Here is a 15,475-nt window from a genome sequence, read left to right as displayed (position 1 = left end):
GAGGGGCAGGGTGAGGGGTAGTAAACCCCAGCATATGGCTGAACGGAGGTAAGTACAGAAATAAATAAATAAAACAAATTACATTACGCACGCTGCAACGCCAAATGGCGATTCAGGCGCGCAATGTAATTCATTTTATTTATTTATTTATGTATTTACCTCCGTTCGGCCGTATGCCGGAGTTTACTACCCCCCACCCTGCCCTCCACAGCCTCACCTAATTGCCCCGCAGCACTCCTTCCAAGAGCTGCTACTGTGCAGATGTATATTGATGACATTTTTTTATTTGAATTTAGTTGTCTTCACTGCAATAGGAGAGAATTCCATGATTCATAAAATCGTTCCCGGATTTGTAAGCTTGTTCCTGATTGTGGAGTCAATTTTCCCTTCAGCTGTAGAGGTTGTTATTGGATTTTTTGTTTATTTTCTCCTCAGTTTGTATCTCCTCTTACTGAACGAGTGAACAGTCGTCTTCTTCATTGTAACATTGCTGGTGTCAAAGAGTGTTCCCTAGCTTTCCAGTCATGATCATCGTACAGGTCATAATGCTCCCACAACTCAGAGAGGCATGGGTTTGTTAGCTTTTAATTAAGTCAATTTAAGCCCATTCTAGTCAGACGATATCATCATCAATCAACTTCCCTTTGGTTCAAAGACCACAAAAGTGAACAATAACAAACATCTTGATAAAGTACAAAACAAATAAAAGAAATACACTGTTCATTACAATAGATCTCAGTGCTAAAATCTGGACAGCAATTAATAAAAAAATAGAAATAGTTATGGACTTTTTATATCTGTTTGCAATAAAGCACCTGAGAGTACCTCCCTGCTAAACAGAGTCTGCGAAGGCAAGATGCTCAGAAAGGATCTAAGAAGGAGCTCTAGAAGGGTCAGATATAACAACCATGATGTCTAGCAGCATGCACTATTCGGACAAAAAGTGCGTAGTGCATTAAAAAACTTTAAAATCAACATAGCCTTGAGATATTAAACACCACCCTTGGAATGAAATCAATCGCCCAACCTTTGTCCATTATTCCAGATTGAGCCTAGAGGGACTGGAAATTGAGCAAAGGATAGTGCACATTCTGTCTTCCGTGCTATTGCTCATGGCTTTTTAGATGGTTGCCAAGCACAAGTAGCTGTCAAAGACCAAACATAGAATAAACTAATAGTCACAGGCACCTTTTCCGCAAGCACCAGATTGAGAATAAGACGGCAAAAACAATAGATTGATAAGTATCAGTTTTCCTGAAACTGGAAAAGTGCAAAGTTCCTAGATTTCTACAGAGATGGGCTAACTATTTGGACCTAAGTTTCTTATAAACGGAGCAAAAAAAGCGTGGACCTCCACTATACCACAGGATTTGACATTTCTAAAACAAGTCATGGCCCTCACCTCTCTAGCGGTAGGTAATTGTGCGCAGTGGAAGTGATCCATGCTTAAACTAAATATAGAGCTTCCTTTCTAGAGCCGGTTGGACTTCATCCAAAAAATCCTCAAATCTGTAAATATTTTTGTGTCCTATCAATATTGCTGTCAAAACACCCATGGAAGAGCTCATCAGGAGAGAAGACAGCTTAAACCCCTTGTAGCACTTTACAAGTTCCTGCTTAGACACAGTTTTAGGAAGCTGGCTCTGTATATACTATACCAAAGTAAGGTATAGTGTTCACAGAGTCCAGTGGATCCCCAAAGGTAGGCATAGGTAAAAGTAGATAATAACTTACTCTCTATTTGTGGTACTGTGGGCTAGCAGTAAGGCTTTATCAAAGGGTAGTGTTAAGCATTTACTGTACACATGTAGGCAAGAAATGACTTCACACATTCAAAGATTGAACTCAGACCAATTTGTTTACATAAAAATATTATTTAGTTGCATTTTATTTTATAGAACCAGGCTAGGCCTGGTACAGATAAGTATAATAATACTTGGCAATATTTATGCAGTGAAATGCAGGTTGAATGCAGTTGGTTGATTTACAGGTGTGGCAACAGTAAAATTACTTTTCAGTTACTTTGTAGATTACGGTGTACGTTATTTCTTGGATTACTTTTTAAGTTACATTTGCTAATAAGTGTGATATGCCTATATTTCCCACTGGGACATTTCCTACAAAAAGGGTAAGTAATTCAGTTTTTACACATATGCGGTTTCTTAGGGTTTTCATACAAACCAACACCACACTTAGAAGATTTTTCCACAGAAAAGCTGTCAATGCAGTCCTATGGGAGAAAACAGTGTTTTCGGTTTATCGGTAAGTACTTAGGTTTTGGAGTTGGTATTCTAGGGTTAGAACCAGGGTTCGCCAAGGGTCAAGGATGCAGTCTCAAAGCACCCTCAGTGGCACTAGCGCAGCCGGGTGCAGAGTGCTGAGGCCCAATGTTATCCAATAGGGTATAGGGGGACTCCGGTTGGTGGCTGCTCACAAGCAGGCCACAAGGTTGTTGGAGCAAAGCTCCTGGTATTAGGCTCAGAGTAAAGGGGGATCCGATTTAACACATAAGGTGCACCCACAGCGGCACACGGGCGGCCGGTTGCAGGGTGCTGATTTGACACTGGGTGCCCTATTGATTTCAATGGGGATTCTCCAGTTGCAACAAACACTGCAGGCTCGGCATGAAGATTTTCTGGAAGCGACCACTGGTTAGAGAGGTAAGTTGGGATGTCTTGGGATGCCGGGACACTGTAGATTGGGCCACCCAAGGCCATGGGATGTTGGGTGCAGGGGTGTCCTTTGGCATTGGGTTTCCCTTACCAGCTCCTGTCACGGTCAGGGGATCATCCAGAAAGGGGCTGCAGAAATCGGTTGGAGTCTTGAGGTAGGTCAGGGGTCACCAGATCCCAGGTCAGGATTGCCGTGGAGACCTCCTTGTGATGTGGGCCACTCCAACTTGGGCCTTGGGCATCGAGTGCAGAGTTGTGCAGACGTGCGGATTTGGCCAGAGCCAGAGTCTGTGGGTGAGCACATCTGGTGCTCACAGGAGACAAAGTCTGGTTTGGGAAGGCAGGGCAGGTCCTCCTAGTTCTTGGGGGCTACAGGACACACTAGGATTTTGCTGTAGTCGGTCGAGGTCAGGACAGGCTGGTAGGGCTGGGGCCAAGTCAGTTGGTGTCCTCCTCTTCTTCTTCAGCATGGCTCTTGGGTCCTTCTTCTTGTGTTTATTCTTGTCTGAAGAGGCATCCTGGCAGAGGAGGCTTGGCACTTCGACCCATAATGTTCTTTGTTTCAGGACCCCAAGACTGGCTGGCTCTCGACGCAGGGGTCCAGAAACATGTCTGGTGGTGGCAGCTGGTCAGCAGCCAGTCAGCCAGGACACTAGAGTTAGGTAGTTTTTCAGGGGGCATCTCTAAGATGCCGTCTGAGTGCATTTTTCATTAAATCCCACACTCGCATCAGTGTGGGTTTAATGGGCTGAGAAGTTTTATACCAAACTTCACAGCCATTATGGTGCTGTGGAGTTCGTAATGACAAACCCCCAGGCTATATACTCTTTACGGCATTGCTGCACTTGCAATGTCTAAGAATTGACTTAGACATTGTAGGTGCCATATTGACTCTTCACTTTGTTCTGCACAAAAACACACAGCCTGCAATGACAGTGTGTGTCTGTAAAGGTACAGGGCCTCTAAGGGTGTCACAATAAGTTCTGCAGCCCTTAGATGTCTTCCCTGGTCACAGTGCCCTTGGTACCTGTGGTACCTTTTACAAGGGACTTACATGTGACCAGAGAGTTGCCTATTGGGTTTTGGAACAGTTCAATTTGGGGAAAGAACATAGGCCCTGGGTACCTGGTTGGCAGGAACACAGGGCACACTCAAACAAAGTACATAGACATTAGGCAAAAGTGGGGGCAACCATGCAAAAAGGGGCACTTTCCTACACAAAGGGGCACTTTTCTACAACGGTCAGGCAGGCCTCAGCCGGATAATCCCACTGGCTCACTTTTCCGATGCTTCGTAAAGTTTCCCTGATATAATGTAGCCACTGCAGCTTTCCTGCCCACAGTAACACTAAGATCTCCTCCAGGGCCAATCTGTATGAGATCAGTCCGGTTGTAACCCAGATTCTTCTCCAAAAGAGAAGGGGTCTAAGCCTAGTTCCCTCCGCTATTGGTGTAACACCTAAATCTAGTCTAAGCGGGACTAATGGGATACTGGGGGGAGGTTCAACAATTGACTGATGAAGCTGTTTTCAATCTGTGAGATGTCTCTTACTGGTTTGTGTCTCCAAAGCTCAGCCCCATACACAGTGGCACCTAGGGCTTGCATATTTTAGATGTAAATGGTGGGGATAATGGTTTTGAAAAAGGATCCCCTATATGCCCTGGATTGTGTGTTGAGCCATTTTAAGCCTTTGCTTAGCGATATTGACAGACCAATCCATATGCTCACTAAGGGTTATCCCTAGATAAACAAATGTACAAACCCTCTACAAAGGAGTTTCATTCAACAGGAGTTTAGTATTCAAATGATATGAGTTATGAAAGAAAAAGTGAAGTAAATGCACTCGATTTACAAATAGTTGCAAAGAAAGGTATATTATGATCGCTTTATGAGCCTCTCCTTTGAGTTGTTAGTGCCCTTGATACCAAACCTTTTGATAATTTCAGTACAATTTACCCCCAAAAGTGTGTTTAGGGCCATGTCTCTTTTGTGAAATAACCCTGTAATTAATTTGGCGGGATCTCACACTCAATCTAAAAAATAAAGAAGAATCAGAAAGCTGGTTGTTAATTTAAGAATGTTTCTATTGCTAATTTAATAAACACAACCAGGTTAGGTCGATATAACAGCTCTAAAAGAAACCCTACACTGCCCCAGAATTACTCCCCCCCCCCTCCCGTGGCTGTAACACAAGCAACAGGCAATTCCTCATAGAAAGGTGTATTCACTTAAAGCAGTAGCAATATTTCTAAAAACAAGAAAACAACTAAATACAATTTTGGAACCAATTTAAATAAATAGTGAAAAATATAATAAATAAAAAGACACATAAATGGTTAAAATCTGACAAGGGGAACAAGTGATATTTTAAGACAAAATGCTCAAACAATGCCCTAGGAATGATGGAAATTTAAAGGCCACTTTCATTCCAAGTGCATTACCTATCAGAGGCCACTGTTGCATCAGTAACCAAAACACAAAAAAGACTTCTGCATCACAGAGTCTGAGTAGTCAGAGGCAGTAATCTGATTTGAAAGTACACTCTAGTGCTTGCAATATTTCTGGAGCTCTCTTGGTAGATTCAAGCTACAGGCCCAAGCGGAGACACACTTTTCTTCCCTCCTTCCTGCTACAACTAAGAGTCCCAAAAGTGTGTTGATGCTCGTAAAGTGTGTACTGGGTCTCTCCCGCAGCCCTCTGGCCCTCATGGCAGGCTTACATGCAGAAGGCTCCTCTCCAGCCAAGCTCTCCCAGGATCAAGCCCCAAGTCATCAGCTTGGTCTTCTTCCAATCTAAAGGGCCTTCTGTCCTTTGTGTGCCAGTAGCAACAAAAGGAGTCCAACCACTTGCCCCTTGGAGAATTGTTTCAGTCCTTGGGTGCAGTGAGAGTCAGGAATCCTTCCGCCTTCTTTCTCCACCAGTCATGCAGAATTTTCTAACAATGTTCTGAGAAAGCGATGATGAGTTGACAATCTTATCCTCTATAAAAGGAAGTAATTTGAGAATTATGTACATCCAAACTTGTCTATTTGGCTGAGAAACCCCCTCTTCCTTTTTCAACACTTCCTCTCTTGCCTTACTGTAAATCTACCCAGAGTCCCTCTTTCAAGGTGGCTCTCACCATGCTCCCTTGGAGAATCTCTGGCTATTCCCCTAGTCACTCTCCAATGGAGACGATATTCACTGAATGATAGGAATTCCTGACAGATCTAGTTGACATCCTAAGTCAAAGAAAGACTGTGAAACTCTACCCTTTTTGCTAGCTGTCTTGTCCCACTCCCAATGGCTAATCCTTGCTAAGTGAACACTTGTCTTTAGCACACCTATCTTCCTCCTGCCACAGGACAATCCACTGTCCTACCGGAGGAGTCATTGCAATTCAACGAGGACGAGCATTCAGTCTCTAAAGCAGCGCTGAGAGGCAGCATGTTCTAAACCAGGCAGCACAAATTTCACTTTTCTCAAGTTACTTTTCCACTATAATGATCAAAATCTACTTTCACAGTTGAAAATCTGCCTGTTTATGACCACTAAAAAGGGTTGTAGCATGTAACCTATTACCAACTCCCAAAATAGGGGTTGTGAGTCACTATTAGGAAGGGGCATGCCAAGACTGTCCCTTCCTAATAGCGAGTTGCAGAGAGATGTACGATTGTTTTGCAACCGAAAATGCAGTCGAAAAACAATTGCCGTTTCCCACATACTACAAGTAGGTGGTAAGGCAGTCACAAACTTTGTGAATGTATGAGAAAATATTTTTTAAGTGCAGCCAGTGGTCCCTCACTTTAAAAATTCAAAAGGAAACCTTTAATTTTTTTTTAAAGGCATCCTGTTTTGCTTCAAGGAGAGGAAGCAAAGCTGGGGTAGGTCTAAAAGAAGACGCTGCTCTGTGTATGAGGTGCAACTTAGCGCTTCACTCTGCTACATCCTCCTTGGGTCCGGGTTAGCCCTAATGAGGGTTATTTACAGACCAGGTCAAGGTACAATTGCGCTTTGTGACCTGATGTGTGACTGATTACTGTATCTCTTATTATTAACTATTGCATCCAGTCACTCAGTAGTTTAGGTTTATGAAATTAGGTCCTGAAGAGTTGCCATTTGATCCTTTGTGGATAGACATAGGCAAGAAACATGTTGACCACATTATACAATCACTTCTTTGATTCCCAACCAGATAGGAGCCCCCTAATTAGAATTGGAGAGGGGCTGGAAGGGGAGTTTAGTGAGTTGCTACCCACACCTCTGAGTTGGGTTACGGGTTATGTTACACAGACACACACACCAAGTAGAGACTTTCTCTATGTTGATTTTTGCAATACAGTGCATTCTGGTCAAAAGATTGCCACACTTCGCAGGAGGTGGTCATAGCAGAGGGAGGCAACTCCTATTGACTGGGTTGTCAACCCCTCCTGCCATCCCAGAATGGAGAAGGAATATGGGAGAGTTACAGGAGCTCCTCAGAACACTGTCTAACACAAAAGAAGAAGGAGGACTGCCCAGCTGGTCCCTTGGACTGCACCACAGGAGGCTTGCGCTTGAAAGGACTGTATCCAATGCACTCTCAAGGCTCCACAAAGATCTTGTTCTTTATTGGTTCCTTTGGGAAGAAAAGTGTCCAGCAGCACCAGTCAAGCATCCAGAGACTCTGAATTGCCTCCTGGGAGGGCTAGGACTCAACCTTCCAACTGCACAGACCAGGAAAAATCATGTTGTAACTGGTCAGTTGTGGTGATCCTGTCCTATGACTTGCAGCTGACGTCTCCTAGCTCTGCTGTACCTGTTGCTGATTAGAAAGTCCACTACCAGGCTCAGTCCTTTCTTTGTGGAGCCTGGAGAGTGCAGTTGTGCCAGTCTTTTTGAGTGCATTCCTCCTGTGGTGTAGTCCAAGGATAACATACTACAGGCATTATAGTTTAAGAGTGCTTGGTCTGGAGAAGCACAAACTCAGAATTTAAAATGTAACACCATGGTTGGTGGTTCTTTTTGATAATAAGAATTCATTTCTATCCAAATGAACCCATTTTCCAACATTAGGATTAGACTGGCAAAATAATCATGACGTTCTAACCTATACCTCACAGCTTTCTTCCAGCTGTTTGATGAAAGCTAATTGCTCACTGTTCTAGAATAGGATTTTAATGTATCAACTGCAAGTAACAATAGGATCTCTCTGACAAAAGCAGTAACGCATTGACCTATTTACATTATATACACTTTATAATCTGCATGGCACGTGTTCTTAGCAGCTGACATATTAACCTGCTGCGCTACCTTACATGAGTTAAAACATCCAAAACTCTCTCTCTCCAGCAGGCACATTAATCACCAGAGTTATCTTGACATTATTATTGTTTCTGGAAAATTGCTTGATGCCAGGAACACAGCAGCAGGTGCTTTAAAAATCATAATATATAACATCCCCACCCGTAGTTAGCTCCCGGTGCGGTGGCACCAGGTGCACCACCCTAGAGCCTGCACTGTAACATTATATGTTGTGTAACAGTCCTGCGTCTTTAAGATATTAGTTGATGTATTATTTTACATGACATATGAATTCTAATAGATTGTGCACAGTATGAGCTTTTAGCGTCAGTCTCAATTGTGTTGTCTTTGTGGGTATCACTGTTGATTGTGTACCATTGATTGGTTCTCCTAGGTGATCAGGATAAATGTAACTCTTTGAAGCAATTGTACAATCCTCGAAAGATCCCACTGTTAGTATATACTGGCACTGTACTATAAATGCTAAATAATGTGGGAGAGATAAAAAACTCAGGTAAAAGCTTATACCTGATCTTCAAAAACGAGAAAAGCTAACTCAGGGTAAGATTTGTTTATTTGAATATCCTGAAGAGGATATAACAAGTTGGAATGTAAGGCAATACAAAAAAAACAAAGAGATCCAACAATATTAAACCACCTTCACCATCCTCATCAAGTATCATACATATATCATTGTTATTGTAGGGCCTACATACTAATTTCTATGTTATAAGGAGGCTTAAACTATGGTTCATGAAGGTCCAAAATATTAGATGCCTCAACAGTCACAAATCTGGAAGTTGGCAATATTTTCAAAGATTTCAGCTACAAAAAGGAACAGTTGAAAAGATCTCTAATTTACCATGATGTCATCTTCAGCAGTGTATGTTGTCAAAAGAGGAGTGGCCAAGACCTTTTTCCTGCAAGGTTTCTCTTGGTCACAGATTCAGAAGTTTTGTTAGAGCAGGAGTAATGGTGGCAACAACGATTTAAACTTCTTTACTATAGAAGGTATCAAAATGAGAGCTTGAAAAGGCAGAACTGATTTTATCAAGCACAAGTTCTTCATTAATCTGAGAAAATGATGAAGGTATGAGAGTTGAGTCTTAGAGTCCAGTGCTGGTACACATTAAGGGCCTCATGTAGGTAAATAAATTTTACCGTTTCTTAAATACCGAGCCGTACCGAATCGGTAAATTAGAATCGGTAAGTTATATGTAGGTAAAAATTCGGTAACAGTTACCGATTCGGTAACATTCGGTAATCACGAATCGGAATTCACCGAATCGGTAAATACCGAGGAGGTATTTACCGAATCGGAAAATACCGAGGTGGTATTTACCGAATCGGAAAATACCGAGGTGGTATTTACCGAATCGGAAAATACCGAGGTGGTATTTACCGAATCGGAAAATACCGAATCGGTATGTACGGAATCGGTAAATAAAATCACATGACTTGACGAAACAGCTAATCCCGTGCAACCACAGCCCACCCAACCAGGAAGTGGCCACACCCAGGCAGGTGTACATAATTAGCCGACCCTGGAGAGGCTTGGAGTGCAGAGGAGAGGCAGGGAGCCGGTGCCTGTGCGAGCGGGAAAACGAACATCATGTCCAGCCAGAGAACTCAGAGAGACGGAGGGGAAAGGAGGAGGAAGCTGAAATTTAGCCCCAAGGAACTCCAGGTGCTGGTGGAGTAGGTGGTGAAGCAGCACCAGAAGCTGTTTGGAAGGCAATCCCTGCAAGTGCCTGAGGCTGAAAAGCGCAACATATGGCTGGCCATCCAGGCCCATGTGAATGCCGTGGGAGTGACCCACAGGGACATAGAGGTCCTAAAGAAGCGCTGGTATGACCTGAGGATTGTAACCAAGAGGAAGATGGGCGACATCCAGAAGGAGGCCAGCCAGACTGGAGGTGGAACCAACAGGGCACCTGCCCTCACCGAACTGGAGGAGCTGGTGGGGGCCACAATCGAGCAAGAGAGCGTCGTGGGTCTTGGGGACGCCGACAGCTCTGCCAGAGCCGCCACACAACAAGGTAAGACGAAAGCACAGCAATGTAGCACCCCCTATCCCTATCCCACATCCCCCAATGTGAAACGAGAATCACACTGCAGTCCACACGTGTCAGTGCAGACAGGCAATGCATTCCGGGAGATGTAGTCAGGGAAACACCAACCATGACGTAAATGTTACAGGGCAACAAGGCATGTCACGCACTCGAGGCACAAGGAGACAGAGGACATTTTGGAATGTGAAATTATGTATTGTGACGCTTTCAATGCAGCCCTTCGGGGACACTGAGCCAATGTTGTATTTCTGTCCACAGATGTGACATCATGCAGGACAGGGCATGCTGCAGGAGAGACGGCACACCGGCCACAAATATCACCTCTAGCCAGCACAAGTTCAGACCAGGGAGCAGGCCCACTGGCAGCCGCACCACCAACACAGGCAGCCTCGCCGCAGCCAGAGCCAGCATCACCTCACCCAGAGCCAGCATCACCTCACCCAGAGCCAGCATCACCTCACCCAGAGCCAGCATCGCCACTCATGTTTGAATCACCGGCCACATCTCCGCTTGCAGGTGTGGGAATGAGGAGGCGTCCAGCAGCCAGGCTACGAGCCTTAGACACCTCGTCAGACGACAGCATGGGCCCTGAAGAACTCACCGGGCCCCAGGAAGGGAGCCATGCCACTGTGCCCCACACCTCACAGGCAGCACAGACGGGAGCAAGAGGGCGCCGCAGGTCGCGTGTCCAGAATCCACCAGCACCCATTGACGGCCATGGTGTCTTCTTGGGTCTCGAGGGCCAAATGTTGAGACAACAGCGCCTGAAAACAAAGGCAGTCATGACAGTCCAGAGGCACATGCGGGTGATGAAAACTACATTACTCAACATGGACAATAACATCAGCGGCATGGCTGCGGGCATTCGGGACATGTCCCAGTCAGTCCAGCAGTTGTGCAGCAAATTGGATGCTGACATCGAGGCACGGCGCCGGGAACGGCAGAGAAGGGACACTACCAACAGGGCACTCAACCGTCTGGCAACTGCGACTTCTCTACTGTGCCGGCGCTCTGTGACGATGCAGGAGGGCCTAACACACTGCTGCAGCGACCTGTCTCGGGGGATGGTGCAGGTGACAAGTGCACTAGGGGTGCTATTGACTAGTCAGGCGTCGACAACTGCTGCAGGGGATGCTGCGGAGAGCATCGACACCAGCAGCAGGAGCAGCATCACACCCCCCATCCCAGAAGCACGCAGGAGCAGCAGGCGGCTTGGGGTTGGCTCTAGTGAGGATGCACAGGCCGTGCCATCCACCACTGCAGCGCGTATGCGCAAACATTGATGTGGCCCTGCTTAGCCACTTCCCAATGGGTGACGTAACCCTGGACATACTCCTTGTATAGATGTTATATTGCCAGATTGGCTTGTTCATGTGTTCATGGCATGGTGCCACATTAAAACCACGTCATGACTAATCACAACTGGCTGTGTCCCCTTACTTACTCAGAAATAGTTGCATGTGATCTCTGCCCGTCTCTCTCTCCCATCGATTGCAGTTGGCACTCTAGCTGCGTTGCCCTGTGGCTGGCCTGACTCATCCTCGTTGTCCTCAAAATATGTTAGTTCCACATCTGTACCTTTTTTCGTGGCAAGGTTGTGCAGCATTGCACAAGTGGCAATAATCTTGCAGCAGGTGATGGGTGTGTACTGGCGTGCGCCTCCGCTCTTGTGGAGGCAGCGGAACCTGCTCTTCAGTAGTCCAAACGTGCGCTCCACCACATTGCGTGTTGTTTTGTGTGCCACGTTGTATCGTCTCTCGCTCTGGGTTGCTGGGTGTAGGTAGGGAGTGAGGATGAATGACCGGCATGCATATGCACTGTCGCCTATATGAGTTGAAGGGAAACATCAGTCACATGCCTCTTTACACTATGATTTGCAGGTTGCAAGGGGCGTCACTGTTACTCACCTAGCAGGTATCCCTCTCCAAATTCTCCGGCACTCAGTCGTGTGTAGATCCCACTATTCTGGAAGATGTACGAGTCGTGGGTGCTCCCAGGAAACTTTGCAACAATATCTGTGATGATGTTCCCTGCATCACAGATCACCTGCACATTGATGGAGTGGGTGGACTTCCTGTTCCTGTAGATGTGCTCTGTGTCAGCTGGTGGACAGATTGGGATGTGTGTACCATCAATACAGCCGATGACATGGGGGAACTGTGCCATGTGATAAAAGTCTGTTTTTGTTTTCTGCAGTGCAGCCTGTGTGTTGGGGAAGCTGATGTAGTGGTGCATTCTCTGCATCATGGCATCCAGGAACTTCCTGAAGAAACGTGACAGGCAACTCTGGGATACACCACCCACCGCAGCTATCACCACCTGATAACTGCCGGATGCCAGCAGATGTAGGCTGCAGAGCACCTGCACATGTGGGGGTATGGCGTGCGCCCTTCTTATTGGCTGGTCCAGGAGTGGGTGAAGGTCCCTGATTAAGTCCATGATGGTTTCGGGGTGTAGCCTGTACCTCTCATGTATCTCTGCATCAGTCAGGTGGAATAGTGTGATGCGCTGTCTGTAGATGCGTTCCTCCCGTCGCCAAACCCTCAGTCCTGCTGCCTGTAGACGTAGGCGCCTTGCAATGACATACATAGCGGCCATGTTGTCCACGCTGTTGCATTTTGGGATTGCTAATATGCACTGTTGATGGTTACCACCTGCTTTCAATCCGTGTTAATTACCGACTCTTATTTACCGATTTTCTTGGATTTCTTAATTACCGAGTGCTCCTACATGTCATTATGATTTTTACCACTTCATATTTACCACTTCATATTTACCGATTCGTTAAGTATGTATTCGGTAACTCTGATTCGGTATTTTAGAATTCGGTAAATATGATTCGGTATTTACCGCCTCATATTTACCGAAAAGTCGTTTTTGGACTCCTACATCTCACTTGTCTGAATACCGGTCGGTAACGGCATATTTACCGAAAATCGGCCGTTACCGACCGGTATTTGGCTACCTACATGAGGCCCTAAATGTGATGTCCAGTGAAAGCAGCTTCTGAGGTAACAGAAAGAGTTAAATATCTTTAGAATTTTAGAATTGAAAAAAACTGTAAATTAGAGCACAAAACTTGTGACAAATTGTCACTGAATTACAAGCTTGAGGGTTGACTAAACTGTTATGGCAAAGACTTCTTTAGTGGGATTATGAGCAAAGTCAGTGGCAAATGAGTAATAGCAATCCTAAACTGATGAAAGAGATTTTTACAGCTACAAAGCTCTGAGGTATAGGTGCTTCTTGCATCAGCGAAGTACAATCCTCACTAATTGCACTCTTGGTTATCAAAAGGCCTCTTTGCCTCAGCCACTTCATCCATGAACTAGGGAGACAAGGGAGTTTGTCTATACTTTTTACTGGGTGTTAGCCGTATTATGTTGTTCAACATTGTAGATATCAAGTGGTTAAAAGAATTAGAGGCCAAGTCTATATTGCTAATAGAAAAGGGGAAATGAAGAATCTAAAAGTGTGTTCACTTTCCCATCATTCAATTTAGACGTAGATCTGCCTAGATGAGTCAAGTGTGACCTGATCATTGTGGGGGACGTAGCTGGGATATCAAAGAAAATAGTACCAATTTATCTGTATACTATACAAGGTGAAAAGTAGCAGCCACAGCAGCTGACACTCTTTGAAAGTTATGGAGCCCTGAATTCAAGCATGTGACCAAAACAAGCCTAGCGGGGTATAGGAAAGGTCTTCTCCTAAATTTGCTCAACAGACATTATTGTCCCAAGCAAAGGAAGCCTGATAATCCTCAGTAGTTGACCAAATTTTACTCAAAATGTGCAGTGGGTGATCAATGTGTCAATGTTTACCTCCATCATACCAGGGACAGCATTTGTTCATCATTGCTCCTATATGCTAGTAGCGCCCCCATATGCTAAGAACCCGGGGTGACCAATATGTCGCAAATTATCTGCAGTATGTTAGGGCCTGCATTTTATCACAGTGTCTGTTCACCCTCCATCAATCCCCCACATACCATAATTGTGATCCCTAATGTCAAGACCTGAAGTGTGTCCCATATGCCAAGAATTATTCCAAATGCATTAGTGCCAGCATTACACCACAGGTGCCCCTTAGGTCTAGAAGTCATCCAATCTACCACATTCAGCATTTTGCCATGGGTATGTTCTGTACCAAAAAACAGCTAATGAATGCTGGTATCAGCATTTTGCCATGGGTGCCCCTTATGCCAAGAATTGTGTATATTATACATGTGTCACCATTTAGCTACATGGGTCACGTATGGCAAGAATTACTTCTAGTGTACCGGTGCCAATATTTTGCAACATGATAATTTTCATACCATATTATTATTATTCTTTTTTAACTTTGTTTATTGGCAGTTTTCGGTACAGCAACACAACAGTTACAGTGTAGGGCAGGCATTACATTAACAAAGCGTGGATAAATCAGTACAGTACAGAGGGTGAGTTGGAATATACAGGACTCAATATACATTATCGGGCATAGGTATAACTGGCAGGCAGAATTACACATCAGTCCCACTAGTGGTCAGCCCCTTTGTTATTAGGCCCACCGCTCTCAGCGAGGCAGCTACTTTGCTATGGTGCTGCACCATCTTCCATGTTGCTCGCAGCCGTCCTGCACAGATAGCTAGTGAGGGGTTTCCAGATATCGCAGGGCCATGAGCGGAGGGGCAGCAACTCAGCGAAGATATTATTTTGCTCCTAACAGTAAGAGAGGTCAGCCAGCCATTCCTTAAATTTAGGCGCCCTACCCCTCCCCATCTGCAAGCAAGTCTGCGCTTAGCAATGAGTAAGCCCATCGCCAGGAATCGTTTAATGCGACCTTTTTGCCCTGGAAGGTACCCCAGGAGGCCCATTTCTGGTGTGAGTTTGAGCTGTCCCCTTATCATGTCACCCAGGGCTCTCCCAACCTCGGTCCAGTAATGCGCTATGGACCCACACTCCCACGCCACATGTAGAACACCCGCACCCTCCTGCTTACATTGGTCGCATCTATCGCTTTCCCGTAATTTGAGTTTGTGCAGCCTTACTGGAGTATAGTACATTCTGTGAAGAAATTTAAAATGGATAATTCTGAACCGGCTGCTAGCTGTGATGCGTTCAGTTTGTTGACAACTGAACACCCAGGCCTCCTTTGTGATAGGGTGTCCCAATTCGGCTTCCCACCCCTGTTTTGCTTTCAGAGTGTTGTGGGTCCCCGCCCTTACGGGGGCCTTATATATGCGGGACACGGCATGTGGTGCCCCTGCCTGTATCATTTGCTGTAATGGGAGCAGTGTAAGAGGTTCCTCTGGGAACATAGGGGTACCAGCCTGAACAGCTTGTCGTGGGAAAATGTATAGGAAGCGGTCCATGGTGGGTGGTGTGTCGCTCAAGAATTCAAACACGTTTTTGAATCGCCCCAGGTGGTACATGTCTCCCCGTGTAGTTTGCCCAGCTTGAGAAGCATGCATTTACAGATACCTTC

Source organism: Triturus cristatus, chromosome 8 (assembly GCF_964204655.1).
Source record: "Triturus cristatus chromosome 8, aTriCri1.1, whole genome shotgun sequence".
NCBI classification, from domain to species: Eukaryota; Metazoa; Chordata; class Amphibia; order Caudata; family Salamandridae; genus Triturus; species Triturus cristatus.
The sequence above is the reverse complement of the archived record's forward strand: the minus strand, read 5'-3'. Positions refer to the sequence as shown.